Source organism: Crinia signifera, chromosome 8 (genome assembly GCF_055691185.1).
Source record: "Crinia signifera chromosome 8, ASM5569118v1, whole genome shotgun sequence".
Lineage (NCBI taxonomy): Eukaryota > Metazoa > Chordata > Amphibia > Anura > Myobatrachidae > Crinia > Crinia signifera.
Window position 1 is genome coordinate 30,175,318 of NC_139224.1, and position 13,657 is coordinate 30,188,974.

The window sequence follows — 13,657 nt, forward strand, 5'->3', positions numbered from 1 at the left end:
CCTCGGTTCCCACGATGCCTGATCAGCGCCAGTTATAAAAAAAATCCCCAAACATGTGACTCCGTGAAAAACTTTTGCATCTTAACACACAGCGCAACAAACATCTCTAACAGCTTAATGGCCGTTTTTTTTAAAAGTTGCATTTTCATGTATTATTACTTAGCTATACCTATTACCCTTACTGCCCCCCCCACCCAAAAAAAAGGTCATAGGGTCACTCCCATTCATGCAAACAATCCATGAGCTGATTTGACATGCTGTAACACAAAACGCACCCTGATGCACATCAAAGGGACCCTGGGCACATGTTTGCCCCCACCCGACAGCTGCTAAAACACAGCGACAGCATCACAACACAAGGGTCTCTGTCGGGGCCTTTTGGCAATGGTCTGTGAAACAGGCCCCACACCACAAACACACAGCGACGAGCTAGGAAAACGCAGCAGTCATTTACCTGTACTTAAAGCACAGCAGAGAGCACAGGCTGTTCATCACAGACAAGGCACTAAGCAGCAAAGCATTGAGAGCTCCCAGCAGCTTGTGCATGGTGAAGTTGAATGAGGCTGGGCAGATCAGCGTCACTGCTCACTGCTGAGCAGCCAGGGGCCGGAGCTGAATATTTAATGAGCCAGTTCTGTGTGAGCTATTGTGACTAGAATATTGGGAGGAGGAGGGGAGGGGGGGGTCTCTCCTTGTCAGCGTGCGGTCCGTAACAATGGACCTTTTCCCATGCCGAGGGATCCTCCTCTCTGCCCCGACTAATGAGCTGCTCTAAAGCACCTGGGGAGACATTGATCATAATTTATGTATGTCAGGGTATAATATACATATACACAGTATGGCCACTTAGCCGCCGCTGGGTCCATCGCTCCTGTGTTTTGACCATTTGACTACGAAACCATCAGACATGAAAGGGTTAAAGAACCGCTCTCGGCAGGTCACGCGGAGAGAGAAAAATGACACATGTACAGTACGGTGCAAAAGTTTTAGGCGGGTGCGGGAGAAATGCTGCGACGTGGGAACGCTTTCAGTAATAGGAGTGTTATTGGTTTATCTTTATGAATAGGTGGAATGTCATCTGAATGAACAGAGAATGAGAAAGCGGAATCAAGTCACAATTTGGTGGGACCATCCTTCGACTTTAAAACAGCATCAATTTTCCTAGGTATCCGCGCAGCGTCAGGGACTTTGTAGGATTATAGTCAGGTGTATAATTAACCAATCATACCAAACTGGTGATAAGGATCATCATTTTCATATGTAGGTCGAAACACAGTCATGATCTGAAACGGCTGTGTATGGAGGCTTAAAACTGGGTGAGGAACAGCCAAAGGGTGGAATGCGCTAAACCGAATATGCGGTAAAAACTCCATCTGAGTTTTTACCGCATTTACGTTGGCAGTAAAGCTCCTCCGTTGGGGCGCCATTGTGGAGAGAATCGACCACCTTTGCTGGCGACACCCTATAGAAGCCTACTGGCTTCTCTCTGCAGCGCTGTGTGAGAAAACGAACGGATTCCCCCCACCATGGCCGGCGCCGACACTCTGTGGACTCAGACCCGGAAGTCCAGGGATGGCCCCGCTTCGCAAAGGACAGCTCTTACCCTAAGAGCTGTCCTCTGCGTTACTAATCGCATACGTTAGTGCATATGTGATTAGTATGCACGCGGTCGCCGGCGAATGATGGTGGAGGGGGCCGGCGTTAGAACATCCTGCCCAAAATCTGCTACAAAAGGTCTGTGCAAATCTGCATAAATCTGCCCATTCAACAAATGTGAGACTGAATGAGGCCAGCACTGACGTCACCCCTCCCTGAAAACGCCTGCGCATGCCCGCATTTTTTCGGACACTCCCGGAAAATGCCAGGTTTCCACCAACAAACATTGGATTTCTGTCGGTCAACCTCTGGACACATCGCTTTTACGATCCATTCACAAGGTCTGACGCTATTTGGGTTCACGCATGTGCGATGCGTACAGTACAAATACGCAGTCGATCGATCTGCGAATTTGCTGATCAACTCTGAATCAGGACCCTTATCTGAGGGCTGCTTTGAGTAAAAAAAAACAATAGGTTCAGTGGTTTATTAATATTTAGAATTAGTTTGAGGCTCCAACTTGCTCCGTGAGAATCTCAAAGTTTCCAAATACCTGTACTAGACGCCAGTTCCATAAATCTACCTGAATCTGTGTACGGTCACGTCCTGCCTCCTCCGTATTTCCCATTTAATGCAGCCTCAACAGAAAATACTGCAGTAAATTTGGAAAGTAAAATGTCTTTGGCGGGGTGGGGAGGGAGTCTCGCTGAGAAATACACAGAGATAATGTCAGCTAAACAAATATTTCCACTAAACAGCAACAATAATTCACAATAAAGCAAATGTTTCAATGTTCTGTGAAGGTCATGGCTGAAGGAATGAACAATAAAATGCGTTCAGTGGTGTTCGCGCTCTCAGCTAGCAGTGACATAAGCAGTCTGGCATTAGGCCGCTCTATCACGACTTATTACAGCAAGGCGGAAGAGGTTTCAGAAAAGATGCAACCAGTGGCGGTTTTTACCTATGGGCTACAGGGCTACAGGGCTGCAGCCCCCACCCCCGGTGCCTGTCATCAGAGCAAAGGGACCAGGAACGCTGTGGTGGCGGGGGGGATTGCCTGCATCACTGTACCCCCCACAGCAGCTTCGGCCAGCCCTGGATGCAACAAAGTTCTAAAGGTCCCCATACACGGTCCGTTTAATGGATCCGTTCGGGACTTAAATAGCACACATTGCATGCCTTGTGCATGCAATGCGATCTGATGTGTAGCTAGTACAAAAAGTATGTGCAGCACATACTTTTTGTACCGTACTATGTGATGCGCGGGAGCGCGCATCGCATAGTACAGAACGGAGCCGGTCCACAACGGACCGTGTATGGGCTCCTTAAGTAGCGATTTACCCGCTCCTTCTTAAATTCTAATTTCTTATCTCAAAGTACTGGACACTCCATAAGTGAAAGGAAGTAAAAAAAAAAAAAAAAAAAAAGGGGCATAGAGGGTTATCCAATTACCTACTGGCCTTGGACGCAGGTATGGTTTGTTGGAGGCCATCATTAAATAAATTTATAATCAAAGCAAATATACAATGGTAGCGGACTATTCTCAATGGCAGATGTAATCGGCCACTTGCACATATATACTATGACGTACCATTGTAGAGACACTGCTATGGTGTAAGACAATATAATTCAATGGAAAGATTTCCATTTACAAGTGGAACTAACCACCAAGGGTACGGTATGGTTTGCAGAACATGGTGTTACTCTCACACGCTGAATACCTTACAGTATGTAAGTGCATGCCCAGATGGAACTCCAGCTCCAGGCTCCCACACTAAAATAGGCCAACCACATTCCAGTGGCCACACAAACATGACAATGGCCTTGATCTGGGGCGGTTTGGGGGCACTTTGCACCCCAGAGATGAACCCCTATAATGTTAGGGACCGGTCTGACAAGGTAACCTTGACAAGCAGTGGGCAGGTTGATGTTGTTGGCCAATACGATTATATAGAATATATTATAATAGAACATTGTAATGGTGTATGGTGCACCTGCTATCCTGCTTCTGTGTTACAGTACGAAGTCTCACCTAGGTAGCACATCACATTGTGAGTAGGTAGGGTGTCCAGTCCAGGCCTCTGCTCTTTGACAATGGCCTAGTCCGCATTGTACTGGCCACACCCACACAACACTGGCCACACCCACATGACAATGGTCTTGTCTGCATTGTACTGGCCACACCTACACAACACCCACTAGCCAGCCACATCCCCGCAGCACTGGTCACAGCACTTACGCTTCTCCCAATGGGGCAGATGTATTAAGCCGTAACAAGAGATAAATGCAAGGGTGATAAGGAGAGATAAATGTCCAGCCAATCAGCTCCTTACTGACTTTTTTCAAACACAGCCTGTAACATGGCAGTTAGCAGGTGATTGGCTGGACGTTTCTCTCATCTTATCACCCTTGGATATATCTCCTGTTAAAGCTTAATACATATGTCCCAATAAGCCCTAGGACATTTATGACCCCAGGTCCATTTTCAGGCTCTGTAAGTAAGTAGGTATTATTTACATGGCTCACAATGGAGATTGTAGCATCTACAATTTTGTTCTATAGAAACCTAGAATGTGACGGCAGAGAAGAACCACTTGGCCCATCTAGTCTGCCCCTTTTTTAAACATGTTACCTCAAACCATATTTGATCCTTATTTTTTTGTAAGGATATCAATATGCTTATCCCAAGCATGTTTAAATTGTACTACTGTATTTGTGTCTACCACCTCTGATGGGAGGCTATTCCACTTATCTACTACTCTTTCTGTGAAGTAATTCTTCCTCACATTTCCCCTGAATCTTCCTCCCTCTAGTTTCAGTGCATGTCCTCGTGTTCTGTTGCTCCTCTTCCTGTGAAGAATGTCTCCCACCTGTACCTGGTTAAAACCCTTGATATATTTGAAAGTTTCTATCATGTCCCCCCTTTCCCTTCTCTACTCTAAAGTATGCATATTAAGATCTTTTAGTCTTTCCTGGTATGTTTTGTGATGCAGGCCATGCACCATTTTAGTTGCTCTTCTTTGTACAGCCTCAAATGTATTTATATCCTTCTGGAGATATGGCCTTCAGAACTGAACACAATACTCTAGGTGAGGTCGTACCAATGACCTATACAGTGGTTTGAGTGTCTTTCCATAAGTTTGGTGTATAAACGTTTAAAGATACCTTGATGTGAACATCTCCTAGTCAATCTAGGTGAGTTGCGGTGGTTGTTTCACCCTACTGAATCAAAACTTCAGTCTGTGTGTTAACCGAAAAATTATTTTCTCTTCTGTCCCATGTGTTGGTGAACACCTGGATAAGAACCGTCTACCCTGAGAAAAGCGCTGTGGAGATCCACCCTTGTAAATTGTTACGTGTATCTGTATTGGGGGTTGGTAGCCCTTTGTGGTGTATCTTCTAGCTGCATTTCCAAGTGAGCGCAGGTGGCAACTAAAATCTTTTTTCAGGCATTATTACTTCTTTCTTTCTACTGCCGATACCTCTCCCTATGCAACCAAGCATCTGACTTGCCTTCATTGCTTTATTACATTGCCTACCTGCTTTTAAGTCCCCTGAAATAGTGACACCTAGATCCCTCTCTTCCTCAGTAGTTTCCATTATAGTGCCATTTATACTATATTTAGTGTTTGGATTTCTGAGACCCAAGTGCATGATTTTGCATTTTATGTATGTATTTGGTTAACGCAGAGCTTTGAGGCATTGGTCCACAATACAATGCTATTATACGGTTAGGGTCAACTTATCAGAGCCTCCTCTGTACTAAGTAGGGGAATGACCATTATCCTTGTTCTAAGCAGCATTACATCAGTCAATTTGAGCAAACTTTCCGAGCATAGGGTGTTTCTCCATCTCTTCCCATTATACAATTGCCGACACTTTCTCCCTCTAAACCTGGATGTAATAGAGTAGTGCAGGCGTTGGTTGTACTGTCTGCAGCCCTGTTTGTAAAGGTTTGAACAGACCACTACATTCTCTAGAATCTGTGTGCTGGCTGATGGAATACAAAGTAACACATTAAGGGCTAATGCACACAGGCAGCATTAATATAGATTATGTATTTCCACTGATAGAGAGAAAGAGGGATGGGGGTTGGGGGGTGACGCTGGTGCACTATCAATCAACAACTTTCTGCCGAGAAAGCATCATCCTGCACCTGGATGTCCTCACTTAACACAGAAGGAACATGGATGAGAAATTAGAAGGCACCGTTCTATAAACTGGAAGAAAATTGGGACACAGGAGACTGCACACCTGACTAGCATAGGCTGGGAACCTATTAGAATGATCGCTCGGCGATTTGTTATATTGGAACGACAGATCGTTCATTAAATTGCCTAAAGTGTACTGGCAATCTGCCATGGACCGGGACTGAAGGGAAATCTCCCATCCATCGGTTCAATGGCCGGTCGTTCTAATGCAGGGGTGGCCAAACCGGTCCGCAAGATCTACCAACAGTTCATGTGTATCAGGCCACCTGTGGATCTATAGTAGGAATGAATGCAGCAGGTTTGAAAATGTGACAGTTAGTAATGACTACAGCTGTGCACCAGCTAGGTGATTTGGAAAACGTTGACCGTTGGTAGATCTCGAGGACCGGTTTGGCCTCCCTTGTTCTAATGTGTACACAGGCATAGAGACATTTCAAACTTCCAGTTTATGATGTAATCGTCACAGACAAGGTATCCTCAGAGATGCAGAAGACGTCTATGGCCTAAGTCTCGTATTAAGTTCTAGTTCACCATCAGATGTGTAATATGAGCAGCTATTGTTCCAACCACAAGTGTCAGAGCCTTTGTAGGTCTACCACATAAAATGTCCACCCATTAAGGCTGGCCATTTTTTTCTAGTTCCACTAGCCTAGCTGGTGATTCCAGAAATGACTGACTTCTAATGGTTGCTCATGAAGTCCGTCACAACTAAGACACTGGGACCAGTCCCACTGAGAACAAAGGGACACGCCCAGGAAGTGCTTGCGACATACTCTATTACCAAGCCTCCCACAAACGCTCACCAACTGCCACTGACACTGAAAATAAATCCTCAATGAGATTTATTCATTTTGGTGAAGTGGTAAAGTGGCTAATACTTTATCACCAGCCAATCTGTCATTTTTCGAATCCATACTCTAGCTTGACAGTTAAAGGCTGATTGGCTGGTGATAAAGTACCAGCCATTTTATTACTTCCGAGTTTAATAACTCTGCCCCTCAGACCACTGCCGCTAACCGCTACAAGTGTGCTGAGTGGCTGTGACAATATGATCCAAACATTTGGTTTCACTTGGTGTGAAAACAACTTCAGGTATTGAGCAGTGAACCACATTGGTGGTGCCTATCTATACTCACCCATCCATGCAAAACAGTGCCAAAAACTTGAAACGCATTGGTCAGAGCATAATGGGAGTGCTAGCAGCCAAAAGTCACCGTTACCAGAAGCAAACAAGAGAAAAGGACGACTACCGGTTAAAGACATCGCCAGTGCAAAGCGACAAGTGAAAAAGTTACCAGATTCACCTAATTCCAAAATGCTATAAACATACATTGTAATGCTTTAATCCATGGGTCTTCAAACTGTGGCCCTCCAGATGTTGTGAAACTACAAATCCCAGCATGCCTTGCCACAGTTTTAACACTCCCTTATAGCAAAACTGTGGCAAGGCATGCTGGGATTTGTAGTTTCACATTTGGAGGGCCACAGTTTGAAGACCCATGCTTTAATCTCACTGATTCTACACTTTTCTCTCGTTACTTTATTCCTCCTGACACTCCATTTTCCCACCCCTAATGCTTCTCCTTCCCCCAACGTCTGCTGATCCGCTCCCTATGGAATGCCCTTCCACTTGCATTAAAAGTGGCCATACACCTGCAGATTTATCTTCAGATCTGGCTGGTTGGAACAAAAACATGGTTATGGATGAGAGCAAATGACAGTTGACCATTTGCTTGGAAATGCTGGAAAACTGACAACCTGTCACTCATCCATAACCATGTTTTTGTTCCAACCAGCCAGATCTGAAGATAAATCTTACTAGTGTATGGGCACCTTAAGACTCTCCTCTAGCCCATAGGATCAACAGCTGGCAACTGTAGGCGAGGGGGTAACTACCATAGTGCAGTTGCTATGGGGCCCAACTTCAGTCTCATGCGCTACAGTATAAACATTTTTCTCCATTGGGTGGTGTGTAGGGACCTTATAAACTTTTGCTATCTAGTTTTATAAAGCTATGCTGCCGACTATAGGGGTTTAGATTCTTTAAGACTCAAAGACTGATTAATTCAGCACAAGTTGTCCATCTACTTCTGCGCCGCACACCCATTGTATTACAGCAAATAACATTTCAAAGTGAGACCTTCAATTTCCAAATGCAAGTCTGAGCACAGGCCACGCGGATGCAATATCCTCTCCTACAATAACTTCTCCATATAACAGAACCCAGAATCACAATTTAAAATGAATAATCCGCCGGCGCTCAAAGTTTCACACATAAGAATAACGAACTCCCAACCCAGAATACTAAAAGGCTTCACAGGTCTCTCAATAAGGGATGAATGGCAGAAACGATTACGGAGATGCTTGCGCCAATAAATCTTGGCCAGACGTTTAATGTGATGTGAAAGGATTCTGCAGCCTACAAGGTATAGTCTTAAAAATGCATAATGCAACAAAGTGGAAAAGTTGGATTAAAACGGCGCAGCGCGGCACGGTGCTCAATTTATGGCTCTGCTTTTATTTCGCTATTATCAGGCCTTAATGATTTTTTTTCTTTAATTCACGGCTTTGTGTTTACTTGCTAAATGTGTTTCGTTTCATTATTAGCAGGATGTTTCCAGCTCGGAATAAAAATATATACTGTGACGATCGCTCACTGCCCTGTGGGCACAGCCAGCAGTCAACCAAGTCCAATTTATAAGCGGTAGTTTGGGAGCAGAGCTTCAATTTAACTTACACCCGATAGCAATGAAGGATTTGTAGTGAGGCTTTTCCTAAAATAAATAAGGACGGCGCATTCTGGGTAGAGGTGAAGAGTGCAGACATCAAACGCCTCTGACAGTACACAAATGGGGATAACAAAATGCAGAACACAAACCTTTCTGATCCTCATGTAAATATCTGTAGCGGAACGCCGGGGTAAGAGTTGGCACGGAGCATCATGTCAACGCTTCGTATAGGAAAGCTATACCTGCTGCATTTTGCTCTTTTAAGACCGGTTTATTTACGTACGACATATTTATCCAATACATTACATTTATAAAAAGCAAATTTAAAGGACTGCGATATACTCAACCATTTGAGAAGCAACACTGGTCTGAAAGATGTGCAAAATATCCTCTAAAAATGCCAGGGTGGAAGTCGAGGAATATGAATCGTTTTATTTATTCCCGGCACATGATCAGAAGTCAATTAGCTGAAGTTTTGTTAAACAGTGTGCCAAACAAAGAACAGTTGCTGTGAGTGACGCAGGCATTTTTAGGAGATATTTTTGCTCGTCTCTCACAGCAAAGTTGGCATTTAAAGGGTTAATTTTTTTTTTATGTTTTACGCTACCTCCAAAAATACATAAAACATATGTTCATAAAAGCAGAACTAACTATAAATGCACTAACAAGTGTCTAACAAGTAGGTAAAAAAAATAAAACCGTGAATTATGGGGCCTACGCACGAAGAAAAGTCAGGCCATTACTACAATACAGTAGACCACCTTGAAAAAGACCTGTTGGTCGAAACGCGTCGGAGCGGTGTTGCCTTTTCACATTTTATGTCCAGGCTATGTCCCTTACTATTGATCTCCAGAACTGGTGAGCATTCCCGGGTATTTATAACATCTATAGTCTCCCAGGGATGGGTCTTATGTAAAACATAGAGACTGAGATATACAGTACAGCTTTTTTACCATTGGAATTGTGTTTTATAGTAAAGAATTTTTTTTTTAATGGAAAACACCTGGGAGTACGTCCATTTTTAAAGATACCTTGACGTGAGGATCCAAATGCATACGAATGTAAGCATACAAGTAAGAGCAATTACTTAAAAGATACCTTGATGTGTTTTAAAATCTCTCATTATATGCATACATGTACGTCCATCCTCTGATGTTTGATGACATGCGGTGAACCTCTAAAAGCTGCATAAACACAAGGGAAGAGGAGAAATATTGTATTTGGCCCTGGAAACCCCTAAACTTTCATATAAACAGGACTACACATTGTTTTTTGTTATATTGTGTTTTTTATATATATCCATATTGGAGGAAAGTGGACGAGGGAATCAGTCGTGGAACGTAAGCATTGTTCCCCAACAGTGGGCGCTTTTTCCGATTATATTTTTTGTATATGCCAATTTGTTTCCAGGAAGGTAACTCCTGGATAGGAAAGCGCTGTCCTTTACAGCGCCATTGATTGTATTTTGCATTATTTTATAGTACATCACTCAGAAAATGCCCCTACAGATGGAGGCGCTCCATCTGACGGGGATGCGTGAGCGTCTCACACGCTTGCCCGTCCCAGTCACTCAGGAGCGGGGAGCAGAATCCTTGCCCATCTCCGATTCAGGGAGATGGGCAGGGTTAGGGGGAGTGCGGGGGGGCCATGGGCGAGAGACTGAGGGCTCCGTCGGAACAAGGGCGTGCGAGCGTCTTGTGTGCGTACCCCCGTCCGTCGGATGGCGATTCTATCACCAGAAGCAGCTCTGACATGAGCGGTTCCATCTGTACATCGCTCTGTGTGTAGGGGCATAGCGATATCCAGCACGGAGAACACTGGCCCTGACAGATCGGTCAACACACAGTGCTGGCAATGCAGCACAATACAATGCATTCAATGTTAAATCGCGTCGGTTGCATTGCATACCTTAAGTTAAGGCATGCGATGGATGCGATTTTTTAAGTGTCGGGGGAAAAGGCTAAAAATAGCCAAAAAATCGCGTCGTCGCGTCCATCGCATACAGTACCTTAACTTAAGGTATGTGATGACCCAAGACTGCCGCCATGCTAGGAAACAAGCACCGTCTATTTTTCTATTGCATCCTAGAAAATTATAGAATCTGATTGGTTGCTATAGACAACATCCCCTCTTGTCATTTTTAGTAGCTTTAGTAAATATACCCCAATGACTCTACAGAGCCGATCAGCAGACAGTGGCGGCTGTTTATGGACACAGATAAATAATCATCTGACAGGGGTATTCCTAAAAGAGAAGTGCCCCCGCGACTGTAGCTTCTCCTTCAGTTTGTGGATCGCACCCGACTGGGTTCTCTTAATCTTCCCAGACAATCGGCTTACGGAGTCACCGAAGACAGACCATATAAGTAAATATATTGATGAGACGGTGGATGTTGCCTTAGATTAATGGGCAGCAGAACTGCTCTTGGCACTGGGAATTTAACACCGCTGCTATTCACCCAGTAATGAATGACAATGGGGAGCCAGGGCGCGCATACAATTTATGTTCCAGAGCCTCAGAAGGGTCGGCGGAGCCAATGCTGCTTTAATAGAGGTCACGGGAGAGCTGGGAATTTAATTGTACATGTAATGCAGTGTCTCTCAATTGGCTTATGAAATTGGATGTCTGTTTCTGGGTTTGATGTAGATGTTTTTCCCCGCAGCAGCTCATCAATTAGCAGCTTCGGGAGATGGTATCGGGCGCAGACAGACAATTCATTGTGCGCGGCCAGGGCACATGCAGTAAAGAAGGTGTTAAGGCTGACAGTTCCTATATATCTGGACTGATCCGGCCTAACAATTACAAGATACAAAAGGACTTTACTTAGAGAACAGCTACAAGAAGGTGGAAACATGATAGCTTGGAACAATGTTTTATTTTTATCCTAAACCAGTGATGGCTAACCTTGACACTCCAGCTGTTGTTGAACTACACATCCCAGCATGCCCTGCATCAGATTTAGCATGGCCAAATAGTAAAACTGTAGCAGGGCATGCTGGGATGTGTAGTTCAGCAACAGCTGGAGTGTCAAGGCTAGCCATCACTGACCTAAACAGACATGGGGGGGTACTCAATCCCCCGCCGCTATTTCAAACTGGGGAAATAGCGGCAGGACCCTATTCAATGCCGTCTTCCCCGACAGCATTGAACAGGGGTCTCGGCAGAACGGGCCCGACTTCACAAACAGACGTGCCTGCTCTGCCGATAAAGACTGGGAATGGTCGAGCTCGCGGCCGCAGCTCGATGATTTCCATCCGTTTCTCGCAGCCACGCCCTCTTTTCACCGCTTGGCAGACGGGACATTGCATCCTACCTGCCAAGCCGACCGAGAACAGGACTGGCTAGCCGGCAGTCGTGACGCTGGAATGAATATCCTTCTTAAGATGGTCATACATAAAATGACAATCATGCACCCAGCCACCCAAACAGATTGAAAGATAATTGCCCACAACCTTAAAATGGCTAATATAAGTATTGTTTGGTTATCAAATCGATCCCATAGCCCCGATCAGTTTTTTACCCGACTCCAATCATGCCATGTATGTCGGCACTCAGATTACTGCCCCAACACTCCTGCCCGCCTCCATGTTGCCTGCACTATTCTGCAGACTATGCTTAGTGTAAGACACAGACCTCATTGATTGTAATTATTTTACATAGGGGACTAATAATTACTCATCACAGCTTTGCCGCCATTATCAACATTCGATTTTGACGCTGATATTTTCATTTATTAATAAAAATATCCCGAGACGCCCTTCCGCAGGAGCAGTGCAGGTTCCGAAACAGCTGGGATTGCGTAAAAGTTAACAAAATATATCTTATTAACCCATCTACAGCAGGATTCCAAGCGATTAGCCAGTTTACTGTTTAGATAGAGAATCACCTCCATCACGGCTTCAGGTCATTTACACTTGGAGCCGTTTTGCTTACATGACGCAATGGCCGGTCAAACAATGCAGACCCCACAAACCGCTGCATAAAAACTTTCACCCCGGCTGTAATTTTTTATGCTCCGCCACTTCCTGTAAGTGTAAACGATCTGAAGCAACGCATTACGGCAGCTGTTGCGATGAGGACAGGCTCTGGTGTGTTTGAAACAGATTAGATTATTGTATTGATATCTGTCTTGTGACAAAAGGCTCACACATAAAACTTTTGTAACTTAGTCATAGCAACTTACATATATGTACTCCACATCCATGTATTGTATATTTCTTTAATAGTAACCCTGTATTTACACCCAATAGACATGGTTAAACAAGGGTTGAACAAGGGTTCAACCCAGTTAGCAGTGCAGTGAGAATGGGTCAGGTCGGTGCAACTGGCACCCTTTCACCGCATAGGAAGACCCGCCGCTTGGAGTTCATCTCCTCTTCAAGCGCTGGCTTGGCACGTTCCCAGTGATGTCATCTACCTGACAATAAGGAGCGCTGGACCCAATGGTCTGAAAGGGGTCTCAGCCAGGTCCGACCGCACACAGCTTTTCAATGTGAAGGAGGTATACACGAGGGATAATACATACTCCTGGGTGCGTCCCGTCACAGTGGTGTGAAAGGGGTATTATCAACCAGCAGTAACTAGAATGGCTGAGCATTTCATATTCAGTACTCAGGCTTATATACATTATACATTAACAATAAACATTTCAACATATTCGCAGCTCCGTTCATACACTAATGAATAGTGATGGACGTATCTGCCACTAAGATCCCATTAGAATATAAATCGCATTTTCAGAAATGATGCCTCTAAAATGTCACGTAAGAAAATGGCAAATGAATATAACCGTGGGAGATTATTCCAGGAGACAACCCTATTTGTCAACATAAGTGCATTCATTAACAAAGGTAGAAGCTGACATTTTGTTTGCTTGGCTGATTTATTTAAAATATCACTGAAATGTCAATGTGACAGCGCCCCTAGTGGTAAGAGGATCATGGAGAAGGAACTGTTCTACTGTACATGTGACATTGCCAAATGGAGGTGCCAGAAACCTCAATAAGCAAAAGCAACTCAATACTGTGAACTCTCACATACATAAGGTGAGGATGGGGTCAGTACGGGGTATATTTACTAAGATGCGGGATTATAGAAGTGGAGAACCAGATTCTATTGATT

The 13,657-nt window shown here is 44.5% G+C and overlaps 1 protein-coding gene across 3 annotated transcripts in view; it reads right to left on the reverse strand.

Moving 5' to 3' along the window:
- The window catches only part of PTPRG (protein tyrosine phosphatase receptor type G), a 407,379-nt gene that overhangs the window by 61,072 nt on the left and 332,650 nt on the right, over positions 1-13,657 (reverse strand). The window lies entirely within an intron of this gene.